Raw genomic sequence first — 24,141 nt, 5'->3', positions numbered from 1 at the left:
CCCAGCCGCCTAGTAAAAACTGTCACTACTCTGCAAGCAAAATTCAAGTACCCTAGTAGTCAACGCACCTTCTGCAATTCCAACTTGTGACAATCCACGGCCTCTTCCAACAAATGTATCAAAGTCTGCACTTGATCATGTGGCAAGCAAACTCTCATATGCATTGATTCAAATTCAGTACCCAAAAAGGTAAGTGTGGTAAATGGGCCTTACATTTTCTCAGGAGCCAAAGGCACTCTGAGTTCAGCCATGGGACCCTGGAAATCCTTAAGAGCTTTCTGACATTCCCCAGATTTTTCTTTTCCGACCAGGAAAAAATCATCAAAATACTGTCTAACCTACCAGAAACCATATTTGAAAGAGAAAAACTACTGCAGAAATGAACACAACATTTCAAATAGAGAGCAAGAGACTGAACGTATCGTAGGCAACATTTTGACAATATAAATGCTCCCCTCAAACTGCAAACCCAAAAGGGAGAAATCATCCAGATGAACAGGAAGAAGCATAAAGGCCGACTTGATGTTCAAGTTTGCCCTTTCAGCTCCCTTCTCACAAGATCTCATTATGGTAATAGCCTTATCCACTGACGAATAGTGCACCACTGCATCCTCGCTGTCTATATAATCATTACCTGACTCAACTTGTGGCCATGAAAGATGAGTCCGTTTGTATTCACCTTGTTGATTTTTAGGAACCACCCCTAGTGGGAAAATTGTCAGATTCTCTAATGGCCATTCTATGAAAGGAACCACAATTCACCTTTGCCACACTTCCTTACCTAATTTCTGCTGATCTTAAGTTATTTGCCCTTCTTCTTTGTCTAGGTACCTGGTGACCTAGTTGAAAACCTTCAGTAAAAACCCAAAACAAACATTTTGCTTAACGATGGCGTTGATAACACTGCAGCCAGTAACTTAACATGCCCAAATCAAAGGAGTAGGACCCTTCCCTCCCCCCCCCCCCCCCCCCCACCACCTGCTATTGCCCTCCACTCCTGTCATTCCGGCTGTACTGACCACTTTGCCAACTGAACTGGACGTTACCAAACCATTGATCAACTGGATGTCTCCCCGCTACAATTCGCGAAATCATGTCCTAATCTGCATTGGGTTCTTGTGCAGCTTTCCCTATTGAATGACCAGCAAGTTCCATTCTGTAGCCATTGCCCCCTGCCGGCAGTACCCACCGAAAATGGATGGGTCACCCCTGAAAGGGCTTGTACTGTAGAGGCAAACCACTATCCGTATGAACCACTGGAACGAGCCTAGACAATCTCATCCAATGGATCAACAATTTGTCAGTCTCACCCCATTCCTTCTCTTGATTTACTGCAAAATAGGCTATAATAGCCTCATCCTATTGGAGCCATGAAACTCCACAATAATCCATTTGGACTGTCTGAATGTAGGTCACGGTGGCTGATTGCTTCATGGCGACTGCTTCACTAACAGAGGTGAGTACGAACGGAAGGGCAGGGTTACTCATGCCGCCTTATTTAAATAAATATTTCATGTTTTAATCTTTTGTAGGGACTGGTGAAGGATTTCAAAGTTCTATGAAGGCGGTACTGCCACCGGCGTTTTTGCTGGCATAGCTTAGGCATTTTTATTGTATTTACTCTCTATCGCGCTGCGCAAGTAGGTTGGGGGCTGGCTCATCGATCTGCACGCATGTAGCTTTGACACACTCCCTTTGAGTAACGCCGTCGGGTGAGGCATAGGAAGCTTGTAAACTCAAGTAAGCGCGGCCACGAAAGTGAAATCGACGAAAACCAAGCTTTGAAATGTGACCTTAAACAGATGGCACACTGCACGTAACCGCAAGGTCTAGGCCGTAGGCGTCAACATTTCAAGAAAAGGTGGGACAAAAGGCCGCCTTTGGCCAATTGCGTGCGAAAGCCACACGCAAAGGCCAATTAAATCTCACTACTTCGAGCACGAGCTTGCTCGAAGTCCAGAGTGATTCCAAGAGGCCGATTCCTAGAGCAGCGCATGCGCGCTGCGCTAGGCTCAACCTAAAAAATGTGTGGGTTTGGTATGTTTCCCTAGATGGCTGCCGAGCCTGCGGCCAAAAACCCAGGTGACCCCCCTTGCAAAACCAGGTCATTGTGTGATAAGTAATTTTGAAGTCTCCTGAATACATTTTGGGCCCTTGCCTGTTGCGGGCACTTGGCCCACCCACGTGAATGCAGTATAATTTTTTATCGGGAGACCTGGGGGAATGCTGGGTGGTAGGAAATTTGTTGTTTCTTTCTGAAGCCTGAAAATTATGGCACACTAATACAAGGAATATGTGACAGTCGCATTTTGAGGTTTGCAGGACATTGTGGGTAAGATAACTAGTTGGGATCCACGAGAGAGATATCACCATGTACTCCCCTGGGGGTTTAGTTTACGAGAATATCTAGAGTTGGTAGGTTTATCTTGGATTCAATGTACACCTAGGCAGAGAAAGACAGAAAAGACAAATAATACTGCACAACCATCTATTCCTCAAGCACACACACATACTGGTTGGATTTGGCACAAGGGTGAGTGATGGTTCAGTGTATAAAATTTTATTAACAAGAGATTTCACAAAAATGAAATGCACCATCAGTAATTGAAAGGACAAAAAACTGAACCAGTGACTCACAGCTCGTGAGCTGTAAAGCCGCGTCAATGCCCCAACCGCTTTTCAGGCTATTCACACACCTTTCGTACATGATACACTCAAGACCATTCACACCGCCAGCCGCAGGCCCATCACATCACAACAATCACATCACAAGACAGTGCCATTCAAGGGCCCATCACTTTCACACGCCCACATGCCTGACACAGCAAACACACTAGCTGACGGATTGCGTTGACTGGCATTTGGCTACCAGTGTGTGTAGTGATCAGCAGCAAGTCACTACTCGCACACCACCAGTCAAACGCGAGTCTACGCACACCGCCTACCAAGTGCTAGTCCACGCACACCACCTTCCAAGTGCTAGTCCATGCACACCGCCTGCCAAGCGCTAGTCCACGCACTCCGCCTGCCAAGTGCCAGTCCACGCACACTGCCAGCCAAGCGCCAGTCCATGCACACTGCCTGCCAAGTGCTAGCCCACGCATACCCCATGCCAAGCGCCAGTCCACGCACACCCCCTGCCAAGCACGAGTCCACGCACACTGCCTGCAAAGCGCCAGCCTACGCACACTGCCAGCCAAGTGCCAGCCTGCACACACCGCCATCACATTTAGGGTTTTTTAATACAAAAAAGAGAACACAAATTGTAAATAGATACAAATCTACTAACAAAAAATCTGAAACTATATTCATTGCACTAATGCCAACCTTGAAACTGAACCAACATTTTTAAACAGTACAGACCAGGCAGTTCACGTTACCACTCCTGGATGCTCCCAAAAATTATTTTGCGTGTGGTACATTCTAAAACAAGCAGGCACACACAGCGCAGGGTTAGAAGGACACTCGGAGCAGTACATACAAGTCTCTTTCCGCGTACATCTTCGCCATCTACATCTCCCTCTGGGAAAGTTTTTTGAGGGCGTGGGAGGAAAGTAATCAATACAGTGGCGATCTTTCAATCTAGCCACTTCCTCCACCACTTCAACTCTAGGAACATTTGCTTGTTCCACTACAACAATGCTGCCTAATACAGATTCCTGAAATTTAGCAAAAGTCATCTTTGACTCAGGACATCAATCCTTAAATACAACAAAAGCATTAAAGGTTGACAAGTTGAAAAGATGGATAGCCAACTTCTTATACCAAATGTAAGCCTTACGGAGAGCAGTGTAAGGTTCCAACCTCTAATCTACTGTATCAACACCACCCATGAGCCTAATATCGTCTAAAATGCACACAGGTTTGCGCACTTCAGCAACCTGACCCCAAACAGTCAAAGGTGAAGTGCTTTCGTCATGGATGGTAGTCAGTATGTAGACATCTCTCCTGTCTGAAAACTTCACAGATAGACGTTCTTCGTTACACAATACACTGCACTGTCCCTGCACAAGGTTTTGACAAACAAGTTATTTTGGGAAACCTTTACGGTTAGAGTGGATTGTGCCGAAAGCAAGTGTCCACTTTGGCCAATTCCCTGAACAGCTGCACACCAGTGTAAAACCTATCTACATATAAATGGTGACCTTTGTTAAAACGTCCTCTACCAAGTTCCCACACAATTTTCTCAGTCACTCCAAAAGTGTACGGACAACCAGGGGGGTCAATCCTGGAATCCCTACCGGTGTAGACCCTGAAATTAGAGACCTATCCAGTCCTACTGTCAGACAGTATATACATCTTAATACCGTAGCCTGCCCTCTTGCTAGGAATGTATTGCCTAAAAACAAAGCGGCCCTTGAAGAAGACCAAAGACTCATCTACTGCTATTTCTTTCCCTGGAGCATAGATCTCAGAAAATCGATCTACAGATTGATCAATGGCAGGCCGAATCTTAAAAAGACTGTCACAATCAGGGTGCTCTTGTGGCAACGCTAAACCATTATCAACAAAATACAGCATCCAAAGGAGAAGCAAATACCTATCACAACTCAGGACACCCAGAAATATAGCTGTTGCCATCAATGGACTAGTAGACCAATATGAAGACACTGATGGCTTCCGTAGCAAGCCTATCAAAAAAGTTCAACCCGAGAACAACTTCATCTCTTCCAGATATGTGGGAGTCCACCGGGTAGCTCTAGAGTGGGGCCTAAGGCTGGCACTGTTGTCCCTCAAAAACTGTTGATCATACAAGTTAGTCTGCTCAACACTCTCTGCCAAAAAAACATTGTCCATAAACAATTGAAAAAAATGTATAGGCAAAAAGATTTCAGTATCCACTCTACACCCTGGAACACCAGTAAAGTCTGGCAATGTCGGCTGCACCGTGCCTGGGGCAACCCAGAGATCAGCACTTCCAATGGGAGGCCTTGCAGCCCCAGGCTGCAACCCAGATGCCTCTTGCTGCACTATCGGCACATCAATGTCCTCCTCTAAAACTGGCACTTCATCTGCACTAAGAGTGCTGTCATCATCCGATGATTCCTCGTGGACAGATCACTCACTGCCAGAATCTTCCCCTGCCTCAGATGCAGAATCAGTCTCTGAACCATGGTCAGAGACAGACTCAAAAAGCATACCAACAAACTGCTGAGCAGTAATCTTGCCGCTAGCCATAGTCCTTACAAAGAAAGGAGACTTCACAAACAAGTCAACAACAACAAACTGTGTAAAATAAGTAATAAACAAAGTGTGGCTTTAGAACAAAAATCTATGGACTAAAAAACAATATGACTCACTTGCCAAAGATAGCTACACTCACCAGCGCCTACTCTGCAGAGACACAGCAAAAAGCAACAATATTCCACTAGAAAGAAGAAACTAAACCAATTACTCGCAAGACAACAAAATACACAAAGAGCACAAATGCAAAAAGATTTTGACACTCAAAAAACAGAAGCCCAACATACTGCTATTATTACACCATGTGCAAAAAACACATTCATGGAGGGAAATGAAACTCATTTAGAGTAAATAGTACAAATAAAAGTTTCTTACCAAACACATGCAACTACACAAACTGCAGAACCACCAGCAAAGAAACCGCAACCTGGAACATCAGTCTAAAAAGCAAAAGCCTTGAACTAGAAGAAAAAGGAAAAATAAAACGTTATAATTGCAATTCAGGAGAAATAAAACAATTAACATTATAACACGCTATGTCACTACTTAAGTGGTCAATCTGCCAGATGGGCCTTCAAATAGGGCAGAGAAAAATGGGGGTGATCTTGCCCAAGGGATCTGGTGGGGTTTTCTGCCAGGCCGATTTGTCGCCAGGTGGGGCAGAAAACAGCAGACAGAAATGTGTCCCCTTGCAAAAGAAATAGATCCCTGGGGCCTAGTAGGGTTTCTTGCCCCCCTCTCCCGCCTGGGAGCAGAAAGGCCAATAAAACTGTCAGATCTGTCCCCATGGGGGGGGCAGAAAATACATAAACATAACTTAAGCCCCTTGGAAGCAACCCTTAGCCCTGCTCTACCCCCTCCCCCTCTGATCCAAAGGAAATTTAAGCTAAACAAAACCTTAATATACACTAAACCTTGATATTACATTCATGACAAAATCTCAACTTGACCTTTCTTAGGTGTCCCGGATAGTCCTATGTCATTAAATTAAATCGACATCCTCATTAATCCATTTAGTTACTGGCAACCAAACTTCAATCCCTCTCTTTTTAGCTCTGTTGCCCCTTCGTTCCTATACCGCCTTCTCCCATCAATAAGTTGCTAGCAATTTCCCCAGCCAACAGTGCACTGATGGAGGATCTTGATCTAACCAAGCCCCAGCCAGGCATAGCCTAAAACCGCCATAGCTACAAATAGCAAAGTCCGATTTGGTTCAGCCATTACATTATTACAACCCCCCAGCATTATTACTTGAGGCGTAAGATCCACCTCAGATCCCAACATATGCATAAGGTGATTGCCCACCTTGGTAACCAAAGATAATAGATTCGGACAGGTAGCAAATATATGTACGCTATCAGCGGCTAGACTTCCACATCGTGAGCAGTGTATACCTGTGGATCCTCCCCATTTAAAAATCCGTGCTGGAGTAATGTGCAAATTAAGCCAGGTTTTAAAGCACTGTACTTGGAGGTTTGCCGAAATACACGCTGTCTGACTTAGCAATAGGGAATCCTCGCACTCCCCTATCCCTGCTTGCACCAGATCCTGCCAACAATTAGTGTGTTTCGTAAAATCGTCCCCCATTTCTTTATTAAGTAGTTTACAAATTTTAGATAATGCTGGCGGAGCCCCTAATATCATGTCCAATAAGGGAATTCTATGACAGCTAATTACCTTTTTAGACATAAAATCCATTACTTGTAAATATTTACAGAAATGGTTGTTCCCTATCCCAAACTTTCTCTTGATTATGTCAAAGGAATATATATCCTTGTCCTCCATTAAATCACCAATGTTCCCCAAAGCCCCTTTCAAACCATATTTTCATATATCCATCCTGGAAAATCTCAGGCAGCAATTCATTATCAGCCAGGGGGTATATCTGTGAATTCTTTCTATTTTCAGTTTTTTTCTAACTGCAGTCCAGACCTTAAATGCTCCCAACAACACTTTGAATTTCACTCGCTTGAAGTAAGCAAAATCGATATGTTGCATGAGCAGGGGGTGTGAATTATTTAGAAGGGGGGATGTAATATAAAACTGACATGACATCATGCGTATATGTACTGTGTATTGTATTTGATGTGTATATCTCATTATGGATGTCTAAATAAAGAATAAAAACATTTTTTAAAAAGGAAGCAACCCTTAGCCAAGGAGTCGCTTCGATCTGCAATAAAAGCATTCCTGGTGCCTAATGGGGTTTCCTCCTCTAGGGGCAGAGAGGCCAAAAAAGGGTCGATCTGCCCCCCGGGGCAGGAGGGGGCCAGTAATATCATCCAGTTAATTTCACACCCTTGGAAGCAATCCTTGCCCAAGGGGTTGCTTTCATACAACATAAATCCCTGCTGCCTAGTAGGGTTTTCTGCCCCCCCCCCCTCCCCCCGGGGGCAGAAAGGCCCAAAGAATTGACCGATCTGGGGACAGAAAAATCATCCATTTTTGTATACCCCCTTTGGAAGCGACCCTTGCCCAAGGGGTTGATTCCATACAACTTCAAACAAAATCCCTGGTGCCTAGTGGGGTTTTCCCTGAGGGCAGATTGGCCAAAAAACAGGCCGATCTGCCCCCAGGGGGTGGCAGAAAAAACATTGAGCAAATGTGTTCCCCCTTGGAAGCGACCCTTGCCCAAGGGGTCGCTTCTATACTAAAAATACATTATCCCTGGTGCCTAGAAAGGCCAAACTAAGTGCCGAGCTACCCCCGGGGGTGGGCAGAAAAAACATCCAATATTTAATACCCCCTTTGGAAGCGACCCTTGCCCAAGGGGTCACTTCAATACAACTTCATACAAAATTCCTGGTGCCTAGTAGGGTTTGCTGCCCCCCCCCCTCCCGGGGGCAGAAAGGTCAAATAAAGGGGCCGATCTGCCCCCGGGGGGGGGGGGGGGCAGAAAAAACATTAAGCAAATTTGAGCCCCCTTGGAAGCAACCCTTGCCCAAGGGGTTGCTTCCATACAATACATACATAATCCCTCGTGCCTAGTGGGGTTTTAAAAAAAAGAGGCCGATCTGCCCCCAGGGGGGACAGAAAAACATCCACAATGTAAATCCCCCTTTGGAAGCGACCCTTGCCCAAGGGGTCGCTTCCATGCCAAAATAAGACATCCCTGGTGCCTAGTGGAACACCTACCTACTCCGTCGGACGCCTGGAATCAAATGGCTTCCAGGGCTTCCTGCTGTGCGCGCTGATGTCATGGGGTTGCCCTGGGGGGGGGGGGGGGTGTCGGGGTGGCAGCGGAAACTCTTCCACTGCCATTTTCCTTTGTGGGGGCTAGATGGGCTGCCCATGAGGGGAGCACAAGCACTTTCCCCATGGGTGGGTGCCATGACGGAGCGGTCCCTTCATGAGCACACGCCCACCACGGATCATGACGGAAACGCTCCATCATGAGCATAGAATGGGTTAACTAAGTAGTTGTGTTGGGAAAGGTCTCTTCCTCCATGGTACACAGCTGTGTTCCCCTGCCCTGAGTGCCCGACTATGACTGGTATCGTTTAAAAAAAAAAAAAAAAAAGTTTTCCTTAGTGTCACACTAATCTTGCGTGTGCACAGAGGCCTAGGCCTGTCCCCTGGCCCAAGTAAGGTTATCGACTTGTCTGGTGACCTGGAGGAGCTCACCAAGTGTGCCCTCATGGACAGACATCAGGCTTCTGTCCCTGTCCTGAGTTTAGCAAAGATCATTAGTGGCACTTACTCTTTGTGTATATCGTTCATTCTTTTTTTTAATTTCTAGTTTGAAGCATAGTCGAGAAACAACATTCAAAATGCACTGATTCTAGGAATGGTAAAAAGTTTATCCAAGTACACAGTGATGAGAAAAATTTTGTATCCTTATTAAGGCTCCCTGTTTTCCGTTTCTACTGATTATACAGATAAATTCAGACAGAAATGTTTTATTTTCTTGTCTGTATTTATTTTTAAATGTGGATAAAAACAGAAATTAGGGGCTTTTTGAGTGATTCTAAATGCACTTTGCCATGACTGCCAAGCCAATAACTGTGTGGATTGATAGGTAAGGGGGTTAAAAAAGAAATACATTTTTGTAAAGAGGCTTAAACAACAGTAGATATGCACAAGGCTGATGCCGAAATGTACATATTTTTATATAAGTGCTTTGATTTATCTTCAGCAGGTGTTCATATCACTGAAACCTGGCAGGCATTCAAGCATGACTGCATATTTATTGATTAAATAAATGCGGAAATATACCAGTTTCAGCTTTATTTTTTCAAATAAAAACCATAATAAATATGGATAAATACAGATAAAGTTGACAAAAAATAAATATGGAAAATACAGACGGAAATGTCAAAAAATAAATACCATAAAACCGGGAGCCCTAATCATTATAAAACACACCAAAACTACATAGTTTCAAGACAATCAGTGACCCCATGATTGAAAAGGTGGGAGTTTCTTCCAGTAGAGATGAACGAGCCACTGAAGGCTGGAGTCAAATACCTGACCGTGGCTCAGCTCGAGGTCCTCTCGAATCCTCAACCCAAAATGAGGCAGGCTTTTAGGTAACTTCTGCATGCCACTGATGTGCAAACCTCATGCACCTTGAGTTAAAGACAACGCATTATACAAAGCACTAACCCTTTATGGAAAACAGGAGTTAGTCTAGTGGCTGAATTTCAACAATGCAAATCCAGAAAACCTGGGATCAATCCTGGCTTCCCTACTTGTGTGATCCTGGGCAATTGTTTTACTTTTTGTCATGTATCGCTCTGGTAGCGAACCACTAGCATGAATAAGTGGATTCAAATGCAGCAACTCACTGCTATGATGTAGCAACAGTTGTTAACAAAAGATATTACCCATGGTTGCTACCTCATACAGGAATTCCAGACTGCTGCGACTGGCCTCTCACAGCGCAGGACACGGATCACTGATTCTGGATGAGAGCACTGGGTGACAGGAGGCCAACATTTCGAGGTTTTATTGTATTGCACCCCCATCACTCCTCTGCTCTTGCATAGTATTTGAAAGATTTAAAAGCAGGGACAGATGATTTTATGGGCAAAACTTAACATAAAAATATAGATGGATAAAAAGTGAATTACGGGGGTGTTTTTCACCTTGGGGTTCATAGTGACATCATAGGTAACTCATACGTCTCTCTTGTTTATTTGATGTCACTCGGAACCCCTTGATTAAAAAAAATAATAATAATCCCCGCAATTCAGTTACCCATCTATAAATCTGTATCGTAATTATTACATATGCGAGCACCTTGAAATACATGAGCTCAGGATGTAAGCGGTAAAAACCTCTTGGGTTTGATTTCGTAGACTGTAATGTTTCTCCATGTATATAATAAGAATTGTGCCACATATAGACTGCACATGACGACTGAGTTGGCTCTCGGTTCATTTATGAATTTTTCAGCAAAGCAGATGGTAGGCCGTGAATGTTTCCAAATTCTTCATTAAAAACTGCCTTTTAACCCATGCCTCTCAAGTCAGTGATAAAATCTGGTGTTCTAAGTGGAACGCTTCTGCGCGTTAGAGTAATGCATTTGCATCTTGAAGAGACTTTGTCATATTTTCACTTGCTGTTTACTGCATGACTTGCATTGCAAATGTTTACAAGGCTGGGCTCGTGCAGGGGTTGTTGGCGCCCAGCCAGGTCCGTGGCTTGACTCTGCTGTGTCCGGCCCTAGTGAGATGATTAACCTTTCATAGGCTGTTTCCCTGCCCGGTTCGCTGCTGGGAGTGTCTCATGCGTCAGTGTTTGAACTGGGGAAGGGGAGGCCGCGTGGCTCTGAGAGAAATATCATATGGGGGAGGGCGGGAGATTAACGAACAGGGAGCAGATGACTGAAAAGGGAGGCAGCAAAGGATGGGGGTGGATGAGAGGTAGGGAGGCAGATGGAGAGAGGACGGAGGAAAGAGGAGTAAAAAATGGCGCCGGGGGGAAGGTAGATTGCAGCGGAGAAGAGATATGGAGACACACGTGGAAGAATTGGAGAGAAAGGAAAAGAGAAGTAGGGTGAGTACTGGGGCGAAGAGGTGGAAGAGTGTCAAGAATTCCTGTCATACGAGGGGAGGAAAACGGTAACCAGCGAAAACGGACTACATCTCCCAGGATGCTTAGCGGTTGAGAGGTTATGTAAACAGGAGAGCTGTTACATAACTCAAGGGAAACACGCCCTTATGTAAACAGGAGAGCTGTTACATAACTCGAGGGAAACACGCCCTTATGTAAACAGGAGAGCTGTTACATAACTCAAGGGAAACACGCCCTTATGTAAACAGGAGAGCTGTTACATAACTCAAGGAAAACACGCCCTATAAAGGGAGGAACCGGGAGGTACAAGGCTGTCGGATATTGTGTTTACACCGACGTACCTGCTTCGTGAAGAGCAGTGTTCCGGAGTGGTGCTCCAGTAAGGCAAGAACGGAGGTAGGTCGAGTCGTTACTCCCTGGGCCGTGTCTTGCCCCATCGTCACCTGTGAAGGACCCGGAAGCTCTACCGGTCAACCATTGAGCTTCGCTTTTTGACTCGGCTGAGTCCAAGCGCAGTGGCGCTTTTGCTGGTTGGAGTCGTAACTCCCAGCCCGACCAGAGACACAGGGACTGCCAGCTGTAACGCACACCAGGAGGTGTTTGCCGCGTTACAGACCCGGAAGTCCACAGGATCGATCGAGCGGCTGCTCTCGGTTCAGTCTTCTTGCTTGTGATTGGGGTATCGGTGACGCATCACCAGGAGGTGACTCCGCGTCCCGGTGCAGTCTGAGGAAGAGGTTGAGCGGCTGCTCCCTTCAGGTAGAGACCCCGGCTGGGTGTTTCCCTGACTCCTCGATTCTCCCCAACACTCTTCGTGCCCCTCACAGCCTACCGATTGGCATTGTCGGCCATTTCATTTCTGCCCTCTGTTGGCATACGCCGGGATCGGCGTATATGCAGAGGACGGTTAGGACCATCCGTGCTGTGGGCTGGTAACGTACTTAGCCTGGAGGATTCCAGTGACTATAACTTTTGTTTGTTCTTTGTATTTTATTTGCCTTCATTAAAAGAACTAACCCTTCACAAGTGGTTGCGTCCTCATTGTCGTGTCTGTTAAACGATCCTGAGACGTTCAGGGCGTTACAAAATATCCGACCTTAATAACACTGTCTCCCGGTCGATAACAGACATGGCAACACTTGATGATGTGCTGGCTGCTTTAGCGGCCATGCAAGTTGAAGTGGCTGCCTCTAGGCAAGAAACAGCCGATGTAAAAGCCAGACTGGATGCTATCCAATTGGACCCGCTCACGCCCAGCACCTCCCTCACGAACCAGACCCCTGCGGTAGTAGTGGAAATGCCGGTAGCCATCCCCTTGGCAACACCAGAGAGGTACAGTGGGGATCCTAACACAGTGCAGGTATTCCTCACACAAGTGGCGCTACATTTATCGTGCAAACCAAAGGCGTTCCCCACGAGTCAGGCTTGTGTGGCTTTCCTTATATCCTATTTGGCTGGAAACGCGGCACAATGGGCCGTACCTCTGGTGAGCAGGGACGACCCCCTCTTATGTGATTGGGGTGCTTTTCGCGAGGAATTCCTGAAGGTCTTCGACAGAAGGGCTGACTCGTACACGGCGGACCGTGAAATGCTTGAGTTGAGACAGGGATCCAACGACCTGGTGCAGTATCTCAACGCGTTCCGAAGGCTGGTTGCGGAAACCAAGTGGCCTGTTGCTAAACAGACGGCGCTCTTCCATCAAGGGCTGTGCGATGAGCTCAAGGACGCCGTGGCTCATATTGACCCTCAACCCAAGACATGTGAGGGCCTTATCAACCTGGTATTACGGCTGGAACATAGGCTAAGTGAAAGAAAGGGGGATCATGGGAGAAAAGGAAAATCCCTTCCATCCTATGTGACGGTGGGAAGTCCTGAAACTTCCACCGCATCCAAGGGAGAACCCATGGACATCAGCGCAATACGAGCGAGCCTCACAGCCACGGAGAAAGAGTCACGCCGTAAACAAGGATTGTGCCTATATTGTGGCAAAAAAGGCCACTACGTACGTGAATGCCCTGCCAAACCGAAGACGTCACGTTATCGGGCCAACCGGTCGGTAACGGCCGTGGTGGACATACCGGCGGAAAACTAGAGGACTCCAAGACCAGAGAAGGGGCGTCTCGGAGTCACTCATCCATCCCTTCACTTTCCAACTCGGTCACTAAGGGACAACGACACCTGTTTATCACGGTGCACGTGGGAGTGCATGACCAGTGGATACCCGTTGTGGCCATGGTGGATTCAGGGGCCACTGGCATGTTTATGGACCACAACGAGGCATGCAGGCTAGGGCTAGTGCTTCTTCCCAAAGCAGTACCCGAAGACGTCTATGCGGTAGACGGAAGGCGATTGGTGACGGGGCCCATCGGACAGCACACGGGGGTCCTTCCGATGAGATATGGGAGGAACCATTTGGAACAAATCGATTTTAACATCATCCGAGCGCCCCAATATGGCGTCATATTGGGATTGCCGTGGCTACAGAAACACAACCCCTTTGTGGATTGGCCAACACATCGCATCGAAATGACGTCACCGTATTGCATCCTGCATTGTGGAATAAGAACGGAATCCCTTGACGCAGATGAGAGCGGGAGTCAGACGGTGGCTACAGCGGCAGAAAAAGATGTGGCTCTCCCCCAGGCTTATCACAGTTTTGAGGATGTATTTGATGAGGTGAAGGCGGAAGTGCTACCACCACATAGACAGTTTGACTGCCAGATCGACCTGGTGCCAGGGGCCAGCGTTCCCAGCGGCAGGCTGTATGCCCTGACGGAGCCGGAAAACGTGCATCTCCGGGGGTACCTGGATAAACTCCTCAAGCTAGGATTCATCCGCCCGTCCAAGTCTCCGGCCGCCTCGCCACTCTTCTTCATCCCGAAGGCTAATGGGGAGCTGAGAGCCTGTGTGGACTTTAGGGCATTGAATGCGATAACCATAAAAAATCGGTACCCCTTGCCTCTCATCAGTGTACTTCTGGAACAGGTCAAGAAAGCTCGTATCTACACCAAGTTGGATTTGAAAGGGGCATACCATCTGGTGCGCATGAGGGACGGAGACGAGTGGAAGACCGCCTTTAAGACCAGGTTCGGCCTTTTTGAGTACCTCGTCATGCCGTTCGGTCTGTGCAACGCCCCGGCAGCCTTTCAGTACTTTTTGAATGAGGTATTCAGAGAGGAGTTGGATATCTACGTGGTCGTATATATCGACGACATCCTCATCTATTCGTCCAGTGTGGAGGAGCACGTACACCACGTCAAAGCTGTGCTCCAAAAGCTGAGGGAAAACATGCTGTTTTGTAAACTCAGCAAGTGTGACTTCCACGTCACATCCGTGGAATTCCTCGGAGTGATGCTGAGTCCAGAGGGACAGGAGATGGCAGAACGAAAGATCAAGGCGGTGAAAGAATGGCCGGTGCCCCAAAGCGTGAAGGACGTCCAAAGTTTCATTGGCTTCGCTAACTTTTACAGGCGGTTTATAGATGGATTTTCAGGAGTGGTGGCCCCAATCACACAGCTACTGAGGAAGTCCAAGGAGTTTGTCTGGTCCCCTGAAGCGAACAAAGCCTTTGAGGCCCTGAAAAGCGCCTTTGGTAAGGCGCCGGTGTTGGCTCACCCCGATCCGGATCTCTCCTACGTGGTGGAAGCGGACGCGTCGGATGTGGCGCTGGGGGCTATCTTGTCCCAACGCAACCACGACACAGGGGTGCTTCATCCCGTTGCGTACATGTCCCGCAAACTCAACGACGCCGAACGCAACTACCATATTGCGGAGAAGGAGCTTCTCGCAATCAAGGACGCCTTCACCGAATGGAGGCATTGGTTGATGGGGGCAAGACATGTGGTATCGGTGTACACGGACCATCGGAACCTACAGTTCATGACGGCCACTAGACACCTTTCTCCCAGGCAGCTGCGGTGGATGATCTTCTTTGCGGGGTTCAACTTCCGCATCACATATCGGCCGGGGACGGAAAACCGGAAGGCGGACGCCCTGTCCCGTCAATCTGCAGTTAAGGAACCATTGCCTGCAACCGAGCGTTCCATCATTTCCCCGAGGATGGTATTGGGGGTTATCCAACCGGATACTTTCCTGAGGGGAATAAAGAGAGGGATCAGGTCATTCGCATGGCGGAGGTGGCTCCTCAGTCACAGAGAATGGCAGCTGAAGGACGGGATACCCCTGAAGGGCAGGTGCCTATTGATACCCACGCCTAGGCTAAGGAAACAAGCATTCATCTGGTGCCATGACTCTCCATGCGCAGGTCATTTGGGCTTTGAAAAAACGGTGGCTAGCATGGGACGGCATTTCTGGTGGCCAACCATGAGAGTGGATGTCAGGAGGTGGGGACAGGAGTGTCCTACGTGTGCTACCATGAAGGCCGACCATGGCCGAACCCAAGGGCTCTTACATCCACTTCCGACCCCGGATAGACCATGGGATAGCATATCACTGGACTTCGTGGTGGGCCTACCGGTAGACCAGGGGATGACGGCAATACTGGTGGTGGTGGATTACTTGACGAAAATGGGGCACTTCATCCCCTGCAAGAGAGTCCCTACGGCCGGGGAATTGGCGTCACTACTCCTAAAGAATGTGGTACGACTGCATGGATTACCTGGGGTGATCGTGTCGGACCGGGGGTCGCAGTTTACTGCGCAATTCTGGAAGACTTGGTGCACTGCGCTGCATGTTAAGACCGCCCTGTCCACCAGCTACCACCCTCAAACGGACGGCCAAACCGAGCGCCTGAACCAAACGCTCAAACAGTATCTGCGATGTTTTGTGGACCAGGGCAGGGAAGAATGGGTCGACTTGCTATGGGTTGCAGAGATAGCCTATAACAACGCCACTCACAGCTCCACACAGTCATCTCCGTTCTATAGCAACTATGGCCAACATCCCAGGTTCTTGCCATTTCTACATCCGTTCAGAGAGGACAGGATTCCCGCCACAGCGGACAGGGTGGCACACATAAAAGACACGTTGATGCGCTCAAGGGCTGTCCTAATAGAGGCCAAGAGAAGATACAAGGCTGCGGCAGATAGGAAGAGAAGGCCCGGGCCACTGTACCGCACTGGAGACTACGTCTGGATATCCACAAGAAACATGAGGTTTCGAAAGAACAGTGTGTTCCATCCCAAGTACATGGGCCCCTATCGAATTACCAAGTGTATGGGTCCCGTGAACGTGAAGGTGTGCTTGCCCCAGTCATTGCGGATACACCCTGTCTTTCATGTATCATTGCTCAAACCAGCACCCTCCAAGCCGTCTGGGACACCTAGGCCGGTATGCGTGGAGTCGGAGGTGGAGTATGAAGTGTCGGGCATACGGGCGTCCAAATGGCGCAGGGGGAAGCTGTGGTACCTGGTTGCGTGGAAAGGCTATGGCCCGGAGGAGCATTCATGGGAACCGGCTGAAGGGGTTCATGCTCCGCGCTTGGTCTCCTTGTTCCATCGGCGTTTTCCTGCCAGCGCTGGACCCGTGGGGAGCCGCTGAGAGGGAGGATGTACTGTCAAGAATTCCTGTCATACGAGGGGAGGAAAACGGTAACCAGCGAAAACGGACTACATCTCCCAGGATGCTTAGCGGTTGAGAGGTTATGTAAACAGGAGAGCTGTTACATAACTCAAGGGAAACACGCCCTTATGTAAACAGGAGAGCTGTTACATAACTCAAGGGAAACACGCCCTTATGTAAACAGGAGAGCTGTTACATAACTCAAGGGAAACACGCCCTTATGTAAACAGGAGAGCTGTTACATAACTCAAGGAAAACACGCCCTATAAAGGGAGGAACCGGGAGGTACAAGGCTGTCGGATATTGTGTTTACACCGACGTACCTGCTTCGTGAAGAGCAGTGTTCCGGAGTGGTGCTCCAGTAAGGCAAGAACGGAGGTAGGTCGAGTCGTTACTCCCTGGGCCGTGTCTTGCCCCATCGTCACCTGTGAAGGACCCGGAAGCTCTACCGGTCAACCATTGAGCTTCGCTTTTTGACTCGGCTGAGTCCAAGCGCAGTGGCGCTTTTGCTGGTTGGAGTCGTAACTCCCAGCCCGACCAGAGACACAGGGACTGCCAGCTGTAACGCACACCAGGAGGTGTTTGCCGCGTTACAGACCCGGAAGTCCACAGGATCGATCGAGCGGCTGCTCTCGGTTCAGTCTTCTTGCTTGTGATTGGGGTATCGGTGACGCATCACCAGGAGGTGACTCCGCGTCCCGGTGCAGTCTGAGGAAGAGGTTGAGCGGCTGCTCCCTTCTGGTAGAGACCCCGGCTGGGTGTTTCCCTGACTCCTCGATTCTCCCCAACACTCTTCGTGCCCCTCACAGCCTACCGATTGGCATTGTCGGCCATTTCATTTCTGCCCTCTGTTGGCATACGCCGGGATCGGCGTATATGCAGAGGACGGTTAGGACCATCCGTGCTGTGGGCTGGTAACGTACTTAGCCTGGAGGATTCCAGTGACTATAACTTTTGTTTGTTCTTTGTATTTTATTTGCCTTCATTAAAAGAACTAACCCTTCACAAGTGGTTGCGTCCTCATTGTCGTGTCTGTTAAACGATCCTGAGACGTTCAGGGCGTTACAAAGAGTGAGGTGGGATTAGATCCCAAGAACGAGGATAAGTTGGAGGTTAGAGATGGGGGCGAATACATGCCATTATATATTTATTTTATTTTATTTAATGCGTTTTTATATAGCGCTGACTTTACCCGAAGGTGTCAGAGCGCTTCACAATAGGAGCAGTAATGATACATAAGGAGAAAAATTACAAGTGAGCATGTTACAAAATCAAACGATACGTTACATGAGGCAATAGTGACAATTGTGCAAGTATCAAGAGCAAACATAATACAAGAGGTAGCAAACAATACGTTACAAAAGGAAAAAGTGACGCGTGCAGGTTTAAAGAGCATACAAAGTACACGTAGAGGTAAAAAAAAATTCAATAAATGGCAGACGCTCAAAACACTAAAACAAAAGTTACATTACATGAGGCAGTGGTGGCCGTTGTGCATGTATCGAAAGCACACAAAATACAAGAGGTAGCAAACGATACGTTACAAAAGGAAAAAGTGACATGTGTGCATGTTACAAAAGCGTTCAAAATACAAGTAAAAGTATAATACTGCAATAAATGGCAGACACTCAAAACACAAAAACACACTGGGAAGGCACTTCTATAGGCATGGAGAACAGAATTTCCTATAATGGAAGGACTTCCTTCAGAAAATAGAGGGCGTGAATTAAATTTGGAAGTGTCTTTGAAGGAGGAGAGCTTTGAGGTCAGTTTTGAAGGCCTGGGAAGAGCTGGTGGTCCGGAGCTGAGGCGGAAGTGAGTTCCAGATTTTCACCGCGTTGCCTGAAAAGGATTGGGCCATCGATCTTTCCTTCTTTAAAGTGGGAGGTTCAAGCAATACATTTTCTGCATTACGTGATGGTCTGGAGCCTCCAGAGAGTTTCGGTTTATCCGCCAGGTAGCGAGGGGAGGAGGAGTGCAAGGCTTTGTGGGTGATACAGGCAGTCTTGTAGATAGATCTTGCCTCTATGGGAAGCCACCGAAGGGTGGATAAAATGGGTGTGATGTGGTCGCTTCTTTTGGCCCCATATATGAAGCGAGCTGCTGAATGGAGAACGGACTTCAGGGGGGACAGGTGGGATTTGGGGAGGCCAGTAAGAAGAGAATTGCAGTAGTCCAATCTGGAGAGAACCAGCGATTGGACCAGGGTTTTAAGGTCGTGCTCCGGGAAGAAGCAACGAATCCCCCAAAGAAGGCGCAGTTGGTATCGAGCAGACTTTGCAATGGAATCGATGTGGGAGAGTAGATTGAGTTTTTTGTCGAGTATGACACCAAGGGATTTTGCGCTCTCGACAATGATGGGTTTATTGTTCAGTAGATTAATCTGATCCATCGATGAATGCACTGGGGAGGGGAGAGTGAGGAGGAGGAGAGGAGGAGGAATTCAGTTTTGGAGGGATTTAGGATCAGTTGATGAGTTAACATTCAGTTTTGAATGGAGTCGAGAGTAGAGCTTAGGAAGGAGAGATCGTGAGTGGAGGCCATCTTAAGGTAGATTTGAGTGTTGTCCGCATATAGATGATAGTGGATCCCGGGTTTGCTCAGGAGATTTCCCAACGGTTCTAAATAGAGATTGAACAGTGTGGGTGCAAGAATAGAGCCTTGAGGAACACCTTGACCGACCGCTAAAGGAGATGAAAGACTGTTCGCTATTTTGATCATTTGGGATCTATCAGAGAGGAAGGAGGCAAACCATTTGAGCACAGTGCCCTCCATACCCATTCTCTGTTGAAGAGTGTTAAGGAGAGTGTTGTGATTGACAGTGTCAAAGGCTGCAGAAAGGTCAAGAAGAATTAGAAGACAAGACTCCCCTGAATCAAGTATCTGCAGCGCCTCACCAATCACTAGCGGCAGGGCCGTTTCAGTGCTGCAGTTTTGAATGAAGCCGGACTGGAAATTGTCCAGAAGATCATTGTCCTTGATATGGCGAGAGAATTGTTTCGCTACACATTTTTCTGTGATTTTCGCAAGAAAGGGTAGGTTAGTGATGGGACAGTAGTTGTTGGGGTCGTTCGCATCAGCGGTGGGTTTTTTAAGCAGAGGGGTGACCTGCCCAGTTTTGAAGGAAACAGGAAGGGAGCCTTGACTGAGGGAGAGGTTGACCAGAGTGGTCCAATAGGAAAGATAATGGGTATAGAAGTCAATGGCAATGGCACTAGGGATGGGGTCAAGAGAATGGTTAGAGGGCTTTGTATCGAGGATGCATTTAAGGAGGGCATCATCAGAGATGGGGTCAAAGTTTTGCCAAATGGTTAAGGATTTGCGCTCCTCTGTAGGGGTAGGATGAATGACCTGATCTACAAGTGATTTCACCTTTTCGTCAAAGAATATGGCGAATTCCGCTGCTTTCTTTGTGGAATCCTCCAATTTGGAGGTTGGGGGAGAGCTGTTTGGGTTCTTGATGAGGTCGAATAGTTTTTTGGGTCTATTTTTGGCTGAGTCAAGGAGGGATTTGAAGTATTTCTTGCTAAGACATGTTAACTCCCCACGGATGTTAATATTTCTCCTTTCTCCTTTCTCCTCCCACAAAACATCACTGGATCAAATTCTAGGCAGTCTGAAATGTATGCTCCTTCCACCAAAAATCCACTTCTCGGTATTCACAAGTGTTAGCACAAAGGAGTGAGACATGGAGAGAACTAGCAGGAAAGTAGTAATGAGGATAAACAGACAGTGCAGGGTTGGATTGGAAGAAAATGCACAAAGATATAGTGAGTGAAGTAAAAGAAAAGGGGGGGAAGGCAGAGAGAGGCTTGTGGACGAAGAGAAGAAACATAGAAACATGGGGAGGCTGAGGAGATCCCTCGTAGCGCCCCCGCATCTCCCCACCACCATTTGCATATTTAATTTACCTCCTGCTTCTTTTACCCTCCCACGTCTTCTAATTAGACCCTCTTCCCATCATGTCTATTTATTTATTGCCCGTATAATGAGTTTCTCTTAGCCTGTCTGACTGTACCCCTTCCTCGTGAAAGACACAACACAGCCATACCAAACACCTTGCACCGAGTCCTCTCAAAGACCTGGCATAAGTGTGAATACGTTATTTATTTCCTGTCTTGTAAAGGTGCAGTTTCACTTTTGGAATTTCCATATTTGAGCCACGTTATAAACCTGTGGTGTACACTGCTTTAGGCACTCACTTGAACTGAGACGTGATGATCAAATAAATAGTAGCCTTATCGTACTCCTGTTGCCCTTAGTTAGTGAAATGTATACTACGTCGACCACACTTGTTTCTCCCTCTTGCACGCAAATGAGTGTGTCCAGGGTCTAGTGCCTTAGTTATGTTCTGCTTTAATGCAGTCTTGTGCACACTAAGAGGTTCTACCTAGGGACACGTCTGACATTTGGGCGTTCCCACGCTCAGCGACGAGACAAAATAATTATTGTAAAATCTGTTTATTGAAAAAAAAAAAAAACAGGAACAAAGAATTCAAACAAATTGGAGACACGTGTCCCTGTAAAGGAAAGCATCAAGGGAATCTACCTTCCATAGTATTCAGTGAAAAGACATAATAAGAACATGCAGAGCGTGGCCTAACCCACGCAGGATATCACCAACATTTCTAATGTAAAGCGTGCCATAGTGGAAGAAATCAATACATGCTGAGGTCCCATCCCCAGTTATACTAACAATATATTCAACTCCAAGAGAGAGGAAAGGGGTACAACTAGAAAATAAGAAGTTCTCCGGATGCCAGTTGAGGCGTTATTATTGACATATCGAGTAAGTCTTGGGGGACGTGTTATGTGTGGCCTCATATTATATAGGATTTCCTCTTTGTCCAAGGGGGCCCTTTAAACTAAGGAAGCAACAGGGAATTGTCAGCAATTACATCAACATAATAATACAAAAGGCAAAACAAGAAAAAACTTCCCCAGGAAAGGGGAAAGAAAAAAGGAGGATGCACTGGGAGGATCTAGGTTTCAGATTGGGAGCCAAAGTGTCATTAAGGGGGCAAGGGAGTAAGCCCTCAGATTTAGGTGGGTTGTTCCGGGGAGTCCGGCTTATGTCCCCTAGAGAATGGTTCGAAAGAGTCTTCGAACAACTGTAAGGCCCGTAATCTGGGGGGAAACAGTGGTAGTGCCTGGACATGGTGAAGTAGTGTATAAGTGGCTGCCAAATGCGGTCAAGTCTTGCATCGGCTTGATTGATGCGGGCTGTGAGTAATTTGAAGGCTAAAACATTCCACAATCGAAGAAAGCAAGTAGCTGTGGGGGGGTGGGGAGGGATTGCGGCTTTTTCCAGAATAAAGCTATTGACTTTCTAGCGGCTCTTAGCAGGTGGCAAATCAAGTGCCAATCCGTATGGGTCATGGCTGTTCGAGTTAGGGGTTTGATACCTAAAAGCGTGACTAGCAGGGAGGAAGGAATGGGGAAACCCACCACCTCTTTGATGTGACTAAGGACCTCCTTCCAAAAGATCGTGAGGCTTGGGCATGACCACCAAATGTGAATGAAGTCACCTCTATCACTTTGGCACCTCCTGCAAGTTGGGGGGGGGGGGGGGGGGGAGTTTGGGAACATCTGATCCAAACAAGTTGGGGTATAGTACCACCGTGTCATTAATGTATATGCTTACTCACGATGGGGCGTGCTCCGGTATACCCTTGGGATATCTTGCCACAGTCAAGCCCACCCCTCTGTAGGTAAATCCTCTTCCAAGTCAACGGCCCATCTCGTCTGGTAGCCATGTGATATGGATCTCTGAGAATTGCAAGATGGTGTATGTTTTAGAAATCAGACCCTTTCTAATTTGCGAACCAAGGATTCCAAGGCGGAAAGCTGTCTGGTGGCTCCCTGGTTGTAAGTCAGGGAGGTGAGCCACTGACAAAACTGATAATACTGCATTCGTGCTCCCTCCGTGAGGTGAAAGGTTTTCCTACATTGTTCAAACGTAAGGAAGTCATTGCCCTGGAAAAGATCCTGGATGACCCGGCACTCCCCCTCTGTCCATGCACTAAAGGCTTGGGTTTACAAAGCAGGAGGGAACATGGGGTTACGTGCAATAGGTGTGTTAGGGGAGGGAAATATCGTTAGTCCTCAGGAGATCGCCAACTTGTCCCAGATCTCTAGTACTGTCTTCGTAGGGGTGGCTATGTAGGCGCTGCGGGGGCGGGCCCCTCACAGTAGCCATGCTAAATCCCACAAGGGTCTACAGGAAACAGCTCAGTCCAGGTGGAGCCAATGTTTCTCTCTTTCGCGAACCACCCACTCTGGTATATATCGGAGGTGACAGGCCCAATAGTATTCCAGAAGGTTTGGGCATGCCAGCCCACCCCGGTCCCGAGGTTACATCAGGATCTTGTTGGAAAAGCGTGGTCGGGAGTTCCCCCATGTGAATTTTGTAAAGTTGCGCTGTAGGGCAAGAATGTCAGACTGTGGAATAGGAGTGGGGTGGGGTCTGAAAAAAGTATAAAATGTTAGGAAGTAGAGACATTTTAACAGTGTTGATGCGACCTAACCATGCAAGAGGAAGGCCCTTCCATCTCTGCAGTTCCTCACGGATGGCTTTCTTATATCTAGGCCAATTAGACGAAGTCCATGTCGAGAGTGTGGGGGTCAGGTCCAGGCCCAAGTACCGAATAGAGGAGTCACTCCACTGTCCCAGGATAAGATGTTGCAACTCCTGGACTTCCGAGGGTTGTAGATTAAGATAAAGGGCTAGAGATTTGCCAAGATTGATCGGGTATTCCGAGGCGTCTTCAAAGGACTTTAATAGAGTAGCTACAGCAGGGAGGGAAGTAGATGGTGAGGCTAGGGAGAGAAGGTGGTCGTCCGAGAAAAGGGAGGCTTTATGTTCATAACCACCCATGGGGATACCCCGTGTACCCTGATCCCGGCGGATGGCAATGGCGAGGGGTTCTACAACTCAGGCAAATAGAAAAGGGGATAGTGGGCATCCCTGTCTGGTCCCACGGTAGATGGGAATAGGGGCAGTGAGACGTCTATTAAAGCGAATGTGGGTAGTGGGTTTCACATAAGGGGCCAGTAATCTGGAGATCCTCCCCGGTCCCAAACCCACCCTCTGTAAGACTTCTTTAAGAAATCCCCAGTCCACTCGATCAAATGCTTTCTCCGCAACGAGGGATACTAAACAGGCAGGAATATCTCTGTAGCCTGCTTTTTCCACCAGATGGGATATCCGACGGATGTTGTCTGTTCCCTGGCGTTGACGACCAGGGATACATATTGTATAAACGGGAGACTCTTGATTTACTGTACCTGCGGGTGGATCCTTTTGTTTATGTACGCTTTACTGGGAGGAAGTATCCACCTCCACCACTCGTTGAGTGGTGTTACACATACGTTTTCTGTAGACTACTATATCGCTAACATTAGATACATGACATTTCT

The 24,141-nt window shown here is 47.5% G+C and overlaps 1 protein-coding gene across 15 annotated transcripts in view; it reads left to right on the top strand.

Annotated features, from left to right (window-relative positions):
- MIB2 (MIB E3 ubiquitin protein ligase 2) overlaps nt 1-24,141 on the top strand; it is a 325,069-nt gene that overhangs the window by 73,650 nt on the left and 227,278 nt on the right. The window contains exon 1 of one of the 15 annotated variants that reach the window (XM_085609506.1): nt 11,165-11,184. The exons of the other annotated variants lie outside the window; for them this stretch is intronic. The gene's annotated coding sequence lies outside the window, so the exon portion shown is untranslated. Of the gene's footprint in view, nt 1-11,164; nt 11,185-24,141 lie in introns of those variants that run through there. 15 annotated transcript variants of the gene reach the window in all.

The sequence above is a fragment of the Triturus cristatus genome, chromosome 1_2 (assembly GCF_964204655.1).
Source record: "Triturus cristatus chromosome 1_2, aTriCri1.1, whole genome shotgun sequence".
Classification (NCBI taxonomy): domain Eukaryota; kingdom Metazoa; phylum Chordata; class Amphibia; order Caudata; family Salamandridae; genus Triturus; species Triturus cristatus.
The sequence above is the reverse complement of the archived record's forward strand: the minus strand, read 5'-3'. Positions and strand labels throughout refer to the sequence as shown.